At 42.5% G+C, this 11,856-nt stretch overlaps 1 long non-coding RNA gene and 2 other non-coding genes across 3 annotated transcripts; 1 reads left to right on the top strand and 2 right to left on the bottom strand.

The window, feature by feature from the left end:
* Positions 1–3,744: 3,744 nt before the first annotated feature.
* Trnae-cuc (transfer RNA glutamic acid (anticodon CUC)) lies at positions 3,745–3,816 on the bottom strand. The gene has a single exon. It is a non-coding gene; the product is annotated as a tRNA-Glu (tRNA).
* Positions 3,817–3,856: 40 nt separating this feature from the next.
* LOC144377754 (uncharacterized) lies at positions 3,857–7,675 on the top strand. The gene is made up of 2 exons (XR_013438805.1): positions 3,857–4,166; positions 7,567–7,675. It is a non-coding gene; the product is annotated as an uncharacterized LOC144377754 (long non-coding RNA).
* Trnal-caa (transfer RNA leucine (anticodon CAA)) lies at positions 4,112–4,217 on the bottom strand. The gene is made up of 2 exons: positions 4,180–4,217; positions 4,112–4,157 (listed from the first exon to the last, which is right to left on the bottom strand). It is a non-coding gene; the product is annotated as a tRNA-Leu (tRNA).
* Positions 7,676–11,856: the final 4,181 nt, after the last annotated feature.

The raw sequence follows: 11,856 nt of genomic DNA, 5'->3' as shown, positions 1-11,856 counted from the left end.
TTTTTCCAAATTATTACAATAGCCCTTGAGGTACATACTCCAGTACTACTCCATATTACAGATTATGAAAGTTGATTTTCCAAGAGGTCACAAATGCTGGTCCTAAGTGATTTAAACTTCAACCTAACTCTAAATATAACTACAAATCCTCTTGCTTCTTCTAGGCTCAGCTTCTTGGTCTTATTCTTTTTTTTTTTTTTTTTCAGCAATTAACATCTGCAGTGTTTGAATGAGTTCAATGTTCTCAGAAGGCAGGGGGCTGTCTTCTGCCTCCTTTCCCCACCCCCATCGAGTCTTCTCGACTGGCAGTCCTGTGAAGAAGTAAACAGATGGAGTTGATACTGAAGATAACTTTCAAGCACAGGGATAATGAAATGACAGGGTATGAATGAGATCTAGAGACGCCCATCATTTGGCAGTGACCTGGCCTGAGTTTTGTCCCTAAAAGACCTCTTGGGGTATGAGTTCATCACTCAAAGGCCACAGCAAGAGGCCAGGTGGCTATGAAGTTAGGGGACAGTTTATCATCAAGGGGAACAAGGTACCTTCAGAACCACCTGAGGTACTGACTTTCTGTTTAGAGCCTAAAACTAGGCCAGAACAGCATGCTGCTTCTCAGAAAAACCACTCTAACAGGGTCTGGAATTTTATGTCTAACAAATGAGCCTGTCAAGGTTTCATGGAAGCTGGAAAGACTCATGAGTTAGAGACAGAGGACTCAGGGCACCGTCAAGCTGCAAGAACTTCCCAAGTCCCAAGGGGGCAAGATAGAGGGATCCTGGTAGATACTACATCAGCAGTGGACTTGTATGGAAGCTGAGGAGCACTAAGATCAGAGAGTTTAACAATATTTTAACAGCAGTATGCAAGCCTGCTTTTTCTTGGGGGTGAAGTTTAAGCACTTTTTTTTCCTCCCCTTGCTGGGAATCAAACTCAGAGCCTTGTGCATGCAAGGCAAGCACTTTACCACTGAGCTGCATCCCCAGCTCTTTTTATATGAACTTTTTATCCTCCAAGGTTGCTGCTAAAACACAACCCTGAGAAACAGTACTAGCAAAGAGTGGTCAGGACCTTACATTCAGAGCATACCCAAAAGGACTGTGTAGGGAATCTTGAGGCCTCAGGGCAAATTGTTTCTCCCAGGACTGACTCACCCATGCCCCAGTTACCTCCCTAGAGAGTGTAATTATCTGTCCCCTCCCTCACTTGAAGCTCAGCTGCACAGGAGCCATTGGCACCACAGTCTCCCAGTCCCCACTGTCTCACAGCACACATTAAATTCACATGCATTAAACAACCACTCTGTTAACAGCTCTGAAATCTGGCAGGCAAGACTTAAATCCTACCACAGTGAACTTGGAGGCAAGCTCAGGAACTCAGACATACAACAAAATAAGCATAACAAGAAACAGTTTATGTTGTATGTCATCAATAAAACAGCAAGAACTTTGGGATGCCAGAAGTGGGCTTCTGCCTGGATTATAATTGCAGGGGGTTATGATGACACCTAGTATGTAGGAAACCGATAATTTTTTTTTAAATTATGGACTCACTGGAAGTCACAGAGAATAACAGGTCCCAGTGTGGCCAATTTCAACCAATAGCTACATTTTACATAATTATAGTATAACAAAACCAGAAATTTTACATTACTACAATGTTTGGGTATAATTCTATTTAGTTTAGATTCTTGTAACTACCATCACAAACACGATAAAGAGCTCTTCTACTAGCACAAAGATCTCCCTTGTTTTACCCCTTTATGGTCACACCCCACTCCCTGTCCTAGCAACTGCTAATCTGTTTAGCATTATTAGAATTTTGTCATTTCTAGAATATCATATAAATGCAATCCTATAGTATATAAACCTTTTGAAATTGACATTTCCACTCAGAATAACTCCCTGAGATCTACCCAAATTGTTCTTTGTAGCAATACAAATAGTTTTTATGGCAGAGTGGCATTGTATAGTACAGTAGTGCCATAGTTTATTTAACCATTCACCCACTGAGGAATTTTAGGCTTTTTCCAGTTTGGGACTTTCACAAACAAAAGTGCAATGAATGTTTATGTGTAAGTTTTTGTGCAAAACTAAGCTTCTATTTCTCAAGGATAAATGCCTAGAAATATAATTATTGGGTAAGTGCATATTTAGATTTAAAAAACAGAGAGAGAAGATGAGAGGGGAGGGGAGGGGGGATAGTAGAGGATAGGAAAGATAGCAAAATACAACAGTCACTAGTATGGCAATATGTAAAAACGTGGATGTGTAACCAATGTGATTCTGCAATCTGTATACGGGGTAAAAATGGGAGTTCATAACCCACTTGAATCAAATGCATGAAATATGATATGTCAAGAGCTTTGTAATGTTTTGAACAACCAATAAAAAGAAAAAAAGTTAAAAATAAATAAATAAATTAATTAAATAAATAAATAAATAAAAAACATTGCCATACTCTCTCCAGGATGGCTGTGCCATTTTACATTCCCACCAACAATATTTGAATGCATCTGTGCATCCTCCCCACCAGCATTTGGTAATGCATATATGGGGGGGGGGCATTCTGATAAGTAGTACTACTGACATCTCCTTGTGGTTTTGATTTTTACTTCAACAGTGTTAAACATATTTTTATAAGATTCTTTGGAAATATCCTCTCATGTCTTTGGCTCATTTTCCAATTAAATGGTTTGCTTTCTTATTATTGAGTTTTGAGAGATCTCTATATAGTCTAGATAAAATCCTTTATCAGAAATGTAGTTTGTGATTTTTTTCTCTGTGTAGTTTGTATTTTCATTTTATTAACTAGCTCATTCACGGGACAAATTTGACATTTTAATGAGATCTGAGTTATGTCATGTCTAAGAACTCCACTCAGGCCAAGGTCCTGAAGAATTTCTCCTGTATGTTTTCTTTAAAAATGTCTTACAGTTTTATGTGTTACACTTAAATCTATGATTCACAATCTAAAAAGTATTTATCTCAGTACCAGTCAGTACTGGTCAACCCCCAGTACTGCAAAAAAAAAAAAAAGAAAGGGAAAAAAGAAAATTCCTAGAAAATAAAATTTCTAAAAAACAACTATGGTTTTTTAAGGACAACAAGGGGAAATTTAAATGTGAACTAGTGAATGATGACATATTAATATCAATTTTTCCAGGTGTTCCAAAAGTTTCAAGTCTGAAACTTTCAGGTGCTGGTAGGGGGGTACAGAGACCTGTGAATATCGTTCTTGAGAGAGAGAATTATATCAATTAAATTGAGAAAATATTAAATGAATTCAGATTGATTGCAGCATTATTTCAATTATTTCTATTATTTTCAAAATTAAAAGGTAGGTGTTGGGATGGGGAGAATTACTTGGCTTCTTTCCATAGCGACGACTACCCAAACCGCTCTGAGGGGCTGAGGTGCTTTGAACCACATCTCTAGTGGACAGGCGCCCTTTTAAAGGGCCTTCGGGACTCTAAGAAGACTTTTAAAAGTTTGTGTCAAACTCCAGGACCAGGCACTTCAGTTGGCCCCGCCGGGGATCTTCTTGGAGCATTTAGTGCTGACAGAGTTGTTTCCTTTCGTATTTTAAAATGCCCGGAACACAACCGGCACTTACAATCAGTAGAAAGCTCATTTCTGATAACTACTCTCTACCCAAAGAAAAATATTAAACTCAGTTTTCCTTTTCCAAAAGGAAATAGCCATTTTTACTTCTGGAGAAGAAAAAAGAAAAATAAAAACCTGTTTCCCTGACCGGGAATCGAACCCGGGCCGCGGCGGTGAGAGCGCCGAATCCTAACCACTAGACCACCAGGGAAGCCGTGAGGAAACGTCTCTATTTGTGATAGAGTAAATTACGGTTAAGTGACGTATGTTGCATAGAAGAGTACTATTGGACGGATTCAGGGAGGCTGCCGATTCTGCCCCCACCTTCTCAATAAAAAGCCATTTCACTGCCGCAGAGACAAATGGGAAATGGAAAACAGCGGGTCTAGATAAATTCTAGTTGTAACCTTCTTCCCACACAAGAGAAGAAAATAAGAGCAGACTTTGGGGAGATGGGTGAGGAGGTGGAGCATTTCTTAAGAGCAAAAAGAAAAAAAAAATTAATGTGTCAGAAGTGGGATTCGAACCCACGCCTCCATTCGGAGACCAGAACACCCGGAGGTAAGGTGTTCACCTTGAGTCTGGCGCCTTAGACCACTCGGCCATCCTGACACCCGGGAGTGCTTTTGTTCTCACTAAATGTGCTACTTGTGCCCGCCCGCTGTGATTGGCAGTGTCATTGCCTGTTGACCAGCCGGCTTAGGTAGGGGCAGCACGAGACCACTTGCAACGCTGAGGTCTCAGAAACCCAGTGTCCGCAATGCAGTCAGAACTAGCAAACGCCACACTCCCTAGCCCTAATCGAACCAGTGTCCATGGTTAGTGACCACTGCGCAGGCGCCAGGCCCAGAGAACCAAGGAAAATGCACTCGGAAAGGCGGAAGGAAATCCTGATGACTGGTCTTGGGCTGTTTGGCCCGCCACAGCCTAGACCTAGCGTTCTGCCTCACCTCCCCCGCCCTACTGGGTCAGCTTTTAGATATGTTGTGTTAATACTTGGAAAGCAGTTGGAAAAACACTTGCTACAGAATTAATGGCAAGTGATTGCTGTTGTTTGTTTTCATTATCATAATTTTTATAAGGACTCTTTGCCTTCCTGTTCCTGCGTGTACCCATCCCTCAAGAGCCACATCCCCGTCCTCCACCAATCCACGCAGACGGTGTGGAGGTAACAGGGAACCCGGGACAGTGAGTGGGAGTTTCCAGGTCAGAAGGGCCTGGTGTAGACCTGGGTTTAGATAAGGGAAGTTCGAGCAGCGATTGCATAACAATTGACAAAAGAGGAAAAAAGAAAAATGTTCTTTAGCATCCAATGCGAAGGCGCGGGAATCTGAACTGCAGAACAGCTCTGGAAGGGTCCTCCTGATTGGCTGTGTGGTTTCTGCTAAGATAGGGGACCATTCATTCATTCATTGAAATTTTGTCCACTGTCAATGCAACATTAAAGAGATAGATCCTCAGGCCAGTGAAGGAATCAACACAAACAAACATACGGGCTGTGAGGAAAAAAAACAAAAGCAAGACAATTAAACAGAGGAGTTCTATTTTTAGACTGGGCTGTTAAGTAATGCCTCACTACAGAGACTTTTGCTTAAGTATTTTTCAATGATTTTATGTGATTGGGGCAAATATAAAATGTGAATGTCAATCAGGAATGGTAGCTCATTCCTGTAATCTCAGCAAATACTGAGGTTGAGGCAGGAGCATCCCAAGTTCTGAGGCCAACTTGGGCAATTTAGCGAGCCAGACTGTCTCAAAAAATAAAAAGGGCTGAGGATGTAGCTCAATGGTTGAGTACCCCAGGGAGTTCAATTCCACTGAAAAAAAATATATATATATAACATATACGTAAAACTATATATGAATGTGAAGATCTTATTCCATTAATAAATGATGTTAAACAAATATATATATATATGACATTTGTTTAAAACAGTAAGGGAGATTATTTCAACTGTTCCAAGTAGAGGTCTCATAACAGGGAAGAGAAATTAGGCTCAACTCCAAATACAACAAAGACAGCAAAGGAGACAGGAGGATAGAGCATTCGAAGCCAGCCTCACAACTTATTGAGTCTCTAAGCAACTCAGTGAAATCTTGTCTCTAAATAAAATACAAAAAAGGGTTGGGGATGTGGTTCAGTGATTAGATAGTTTAATCACTGGTAAATAATCAGTGATGTTTGAAGTTGTGTTTTCTAATTTGAAATTATCACTTTCTGCCAGAGAGAAATCGGTTGTATCTCTTGACAAATTATTTGCACTGCTATAAACAGGAATCCTTGACCATAAGGACAAGAACCATTTACATCACAAGTTAAGCTCTATCCCTACAGAGATGTAAAACTGCAAGCCAATAGAAGTCAATGAAAGGAACACATGTCAATGAGATCAATAGTTTCCAAAAAGTCTGCTAAATCATGCCAAGCATACACAGAAAGAACACTTAGTCTTCTCTTTTGTCTAGTCTCTCAAGTTTTGGATTTTTTAAATTTTATTTTACTTTTATTGGCAAATAATTGTATATATTTATGGGTGCAATATGATGTTTCTGTATATGCATACATCATGTGATGATCAAAACAGTCTGGTTAACATCTATTGAAAGACCCTAGCCCAGTTAGCCTAGTTACCTAAGGCCAAGATATGAAACCAAGATACCAGGCAGGCCATAAACAGGTTCAGGCACCAGGCATGCTCTCCGGACAACAGGTTGAAGAACAGAGCACCTGCATCCTGAGGCATAAATGAATAAACCGGAACAGATAAGCAGGAACAGAAAGAATAGAATGCAGACCTGTGGTTTTTGGAATACAGACCTGTACCCCCTAGGTGGCCTATATGCTAGATTTAAACAAACCAATAAGAAACCTGTTGCTTCCCGCGCGCGCGAAACCTGTCCCAAACCCTATAAAAATCTCTGTATCCCCCAAGTCCGGTGTGCCAGTTCACCAAAGCTCCGGCTGAGGTTCTGCTGGGCACCCGCAGGCGCCTGTGTCCCAATAAACCAACCTCTTGCTTTTGCAGCCAGTGTTTCGTGTGATTCTCCTTGGACAGGGATACGGGGGTCTTTCATTGGACGGGGGTCTTTCACTATCACCTCATATGTGTATTGTTTCTGTGTGGTGAGAATATTTAAAGTCTATTCTTGTAGAAATTTCGAAATACACAGCACATTGTTATTAACTATAATCACCATGCTATATGTATTAAATCACCAGAAATTATTCTTCCTGTCAAATTGAAAGTTTGGGCCTCTTAATCAAATCTTCCCTTCCTGCATCCATCCATCCTTCCTCTGTCCCAGGGTCTGAGCCACCATTCTACTCTCTACTTCTGAGTTCTCCTTTTTCATATGTAAGTTGTGTCATACAATTTATGTTTTTCTGTGCCTGGCTTATTTCACTTAGCATGGGGTTTCATCTGCTGGTAGCAGGCCTTTCCCAGGCTGCTGGTAGCAGGCCTTTCCCAGGCCCCTGAGGCCCAGCCTCCAATTCTTTGTTATGCATGTCAAAGTGGCCAGCTCACTAGGCCATAAAAGCAGGCTTGCGGTCTTCCTGCTTGTCTGTCTGAGACATATGTGCTCCACAGGAATGTCAAGAACGTCTTGAACTTTTTCTGCTCTGGTGGACTCCCTGATAAGAGAAGTTTCGGTGTCTAACAATGGCAGATGTCGTAGCCGAATTTCTCCCCTCTCCCTCCCTTTTCTGAGTAATTTTGCACTCCTGCTGCTTGGGGGATATAAGGGGAGGATGTTAGTAATAAAGAGAGACTCCTGGATGAAGAACCTTGGTGTCCTGTGTATTTCTTAACCTCATCGTCCCTCGCCGGACTCGGTTCCAATTAGCCAGACGTGGCACTCATCCATGTTTCACAAATGTCAGAATTTCATTCTTTTTTAAGATTGAATAGTATCCCTCTGTTTGTGTGTCACATTTTTTAATCTATTCATCCCTTGATAGGTACTTCAGCTGTTTTCATCTCTTGCTGTTCAACCCCAGGGCTGCAAAGGTCCCAGCATTCTATTTACCAATGCCAGAGGAAAAAACTTGAAGAATTCAACAGAAAAGGTTTGGACATTTTATTACTCATGCTCTCCTCAGTGGCAAGTCAGGATAAAATGGAGGACCACACCAGGCCCACAGGGGAAATATATACCAGATAGACTGCATGCCACCTGTGCATACGGATTTCTTCAGATGTTTTATGAGTATATGACTTTACTTCACAACCAAAGTTGTTCTGCTTTGATCCCCACCTAAAGACTGGAGACAAACAAGAGAAGCAGTCTCTTTTCCTCCTGAGGAACTCACTCCACAACACATTCTTCTGAAACAAGTCTTCTAGACAATAACTTTTGTTTACCCAATACTTACCTATTGTGACTAAAGCTGCAATTAATATGGGAGTGTAAATGTCCCTTCCTCATACTGATTTCAAATTCATACAGTAAATCTTTTTTAAGTGAACTCCAAGCTGGGCTAGTTAAACCTCACTAACTGCACTGAAATTGTATGCAATTTACTTTATTTTTTACAGAGTTGAGTATCAAACCCTGAGCCTTGGGCATACAAGGCAAGCACTCTACCACTGATCTACATTCCCAGCTTCCCATATGATTTTTTTTTTTTGAGGAACCTCAGAATTGTTTTTCATAAGGCTGTATCATTACGTCCTATCAACAGTGTACAAGTGTACTTGATATCAAAGACTTGGTTCTTGTCCCCATGCCAATCCAAAGACAAGGATCTGAAAAAAGGGAAAAGAAGTTTTCTTGCTTTGCTACCAAAGGCAAAATACTGGGAATGCCTGTCCCAGATCCCAGGGAATTCCCAGCAGAGGCTGTGATTCTAATTGTCAGGAGGAACAGTGAGTCAAAGGCTCCACTCCAGCTGTGTCCTGTCAGGAGTCCTGATTTGATCCACATTGTCTGCCCTACTTGAAAAACAGTCATTAGCCAATTTTCTGATTACCAGACCCTTATCATTCTTACCCACACTGATTTCCTGACCATTTCCCATCTCAAAAGCTAGAACATGTGGGCACCATGGCATTTGCCTACAATCCCAGTGGCTCAGGAGGCTGAGATAGGAGAATCACAAGTTCAAGGCCAACCTCAGCAATTTATCGAAGACCTAAGCAACTTAGCAAGACCTTACTCTAAATAAAAAATAAAAGGATATCACTCGACGATTAAGCAACCCTGGGTTCAATTCCAGGTACCAGGAAAAAAAAAAGAAAACTGGAACCAGAGTGAGTTTTCTGGTGGCAGTTGCAATTGGAGTCATTAGTTTTTAGGTGAAAAGTTTATCTGAGTATTTAATTTACATAGTAAATCTCATTCCAGAAGAGGGATCTTTGGTTCATCTGGCATATTTTTTAAAAATCTTATTCTTTGTTCTCCCTAGCTACATTGACCTGGGGGGCTTTGTCCTGTGTGGGTGCTGAGACCAGACAGTTGGCTATTCTTTGTCTCTCTGTGGGCATTGTAAAGGATGATGGAAACGCTCCGTAAACTCAACAAGCCAAAACAACCATTTACCTGTCCGAGATTTTATTAGCAGGACCATAGCAGCCAGTCACAGAACAGAAGGGGGGGGGAGAGGGGGGAGGGGGGGAGAGGGGGGAGGGGGAGGGGAAGGGGGAGGGGGAGGGGAAGGGGGAGGGGGAGAGGGGAGAGAAGGAGAGAGGGAGAGAGGGAGAGGGAGAGAGTAAGAGTAAGAGAACGAACACAAACAGGTATTGATATTTATGGGCTTAACACAAGATGAGGAGGAGCAAGGCGAGTGGGCTGTTACTTCTTCATTGGCTGAGAGTTCGAACCACTTCAGGGATTGGAGGTGTGCCATTCAAAGTTCGTGCCATTCACAGGGATTGGAGGTGACGGTTTGCGTGCCATTCAGTGTGTCATGAACCTGAGCTCCTGGAAGAGAAGTGCTCAGGACGCCATCTTTACCAACATTCCTCCCTTTTTTGTTTTGGTTTGGGAGCATCTGGCTACTTCCTGCTGAGTAGGGGCATCATTTAGAGGGAGGGAGGGAGGTCTGTTGGTTGGAGAAGAAGGGCCAGGAGGCCCCATATCCATGCACTGAAGGCATGGATTTCCTCTGGGAAGAAGTCCATGAATGTGCCCTGCAACTATGAAAAGAAACAGCATTAATTTCTGGCGTATCGTCCAGTCTGTAGGGCTGGTATAAAAAGCCTATGCCCAGGAGAAGGCAGAGTAGAACATATAAAGATGAAAACCAAGGGCTTATTTCTTTTTGGCATGGTGGGGTAGAGATGGCCCTTCAGTGGAGTTGTCATTCAATATCTTCATCTTTCAGCACTCGGTGAAGGTTTCTTGGGATGACTGGATGTGCATGTCGTCTGGCTCATTGGCAAGTAGTTGGTAGTCCCTGAGGAGGAGCTGATTGAAAGTTTGGTTAGAGATTTTGTTAATTTGTCCTTGAAGGGATTTCAAAATGCAAGGAAGGAAGGCACAGAACAAAAAGACCAACTAGAGGTCCCAGTATCGAGAGAATCCAGCAGCTGATGGGGTTTGTGAAGGGGTCCCAATAGGATTGTTGTGCCAATTGCTGATTTCTAAAAAGGGTGTGGGTGTACTGTGTTGCAGTGGGTTCCTAGATCCTATCAGGAGGCCCATTCTTATGCATATTCTCCAGAATGGGATGAAAGGTGTTTCGTGACTGTGAAAAACAGAGCTTGAGAGGGTTATCTGGGGATATCTCACAGGTAAATCTGGGCAATTGTGTGGGTCCTGCAAGGTTGGGAGCTGTGGTGGGATTGTCCTCTGGAGGGCTTGTCGCTGGTTTTAACCTAGAAATATGAATCCAGGGGGTTAGTTTCTTTCCTTCCTGTTGGAGTTTTGCAGCATTGGGTGTACACAGGACTACCTGTAATGGCCCTTCCCATTTTGGAGTTAGGGGGGATCTTTCCCCTGGGGAAGAAAAGTAGACCCATTCTCCTGGTTTGAGCGGAAAGGAAGCAGCTGAGTTCTCTGGATCTGGAAGCAACAAATCTTGTTGCTTCTATAGCTCAGAGCATATAAGGAAGAGGAGGGAAAGAGCATATTGGTTGGGGAGGGGCCAAGGTTCTGGTGAGATTCCTGGGGGGAGAAGGGGACTACCATACATTATCTCAAAAGGGGAAGCAAGGGATGGCTTTTTTGGTAAAGCCCTTATGCTTAGTAGGGCAAGAGGGAGGAGTTTAACCCAACCTAAATGAGTCTCTAATGATAGTTTTGTTATAATGTCTTTCATTGTGTGGTTGGCTCGCTCAACCTTACCTGAGGCTTGGGGCCGATAGGGCCAATGAAAGTGCCATGGGATGGACAATGTCTTTGCCACATTCCGGGTTACTTGAGAGAAACTCAGGCCCATTGTCAGATTGGATTAAAGCAGGCTTCCCAAACTGAGGGATTACTTTGGTTAGGAGGATGTTAGGAACTGTGGTAGCCCACTTGTTTGAGGTGCGGAAGGCCTCTACCCAACCTGAGAATGTGTCTATTAAAACTAGTATGTATTTGAAGTTTTTTTACACTGGGCATGTTGGTAAAGTCAATTTGCCAATCTGCCCTGGGAATATGGCCCCTAGTCTGATTAGAAGGGAAGGTTCCAGGTTTTAAAGATGTATTGGAATTCACTCTTTTGCATATCTGGCATGAGGCTGTGATTTGCTGTATCACTTCTTTATCCTGGGGAGTCAGAGTCTTTAGAAAGAGTGGAGAAAGGCTTTGAGAATCTGCGGACTGTGTGGAAAATGGAATGGAGGTAAGTAAAGAGGGCATGTTTAGGTGGGTCTCCATTATTGGGTAATGTTGGAGAGCACGTGGCAATGAGAGATCCAGTGGGGTCTGAAAGGGCAGCTGACCGGGCTGCCTGATCTGCTTTTGAATTCCCCTGTGTGACCGGGGAGGAGTCATTTTGGTGTGATCTGCAATGGACAATTCCAAGTTTTTTAGGAAGCTGGGAGGCTTGTAGTAGCTGGGTGATGTATGTGGAATTAGTTATAGAGGTGCCCTTTGAGTTCAGGAGACCTCTCTCCTTCCAAATTGCTGCATGAGATAAAAGAATGTAGAAAACATATTTGGAATCAGTATAAAGCATAAGATTTTTCCCTGCTGCCAATTCACAGGCTCACATTGCAGCTACAAGCTCAGCCTTTTGGTTGTGGTATTTGCAGGCAGGGGATTGGCTTCTATTACTCAGGAGAGGGACACTATGGCATATCCAGCTTTTCTGATTCCCTCA

The sequence above is a fragment of the Ictidomys tridecemlineatus genome, chromosome 1 (genome assembly GCF_052094955.1).
Source record: "Ictidomys tridecemlineatus isolate mIctTri1 chromosome 1, mIctTri1.hap1, whole genome shotgun sequence".
NCBI lineage: Eukaryota > Metazoa > Chordata > Mammalia > Rodentia > Sciuridae > Ictidomys > Ictidomys tridecemlineatus.
Note: the sequence above shows the minus strand (reverse complement) of the source record. Positions and strands in the feature narration are given on the sequence as shown.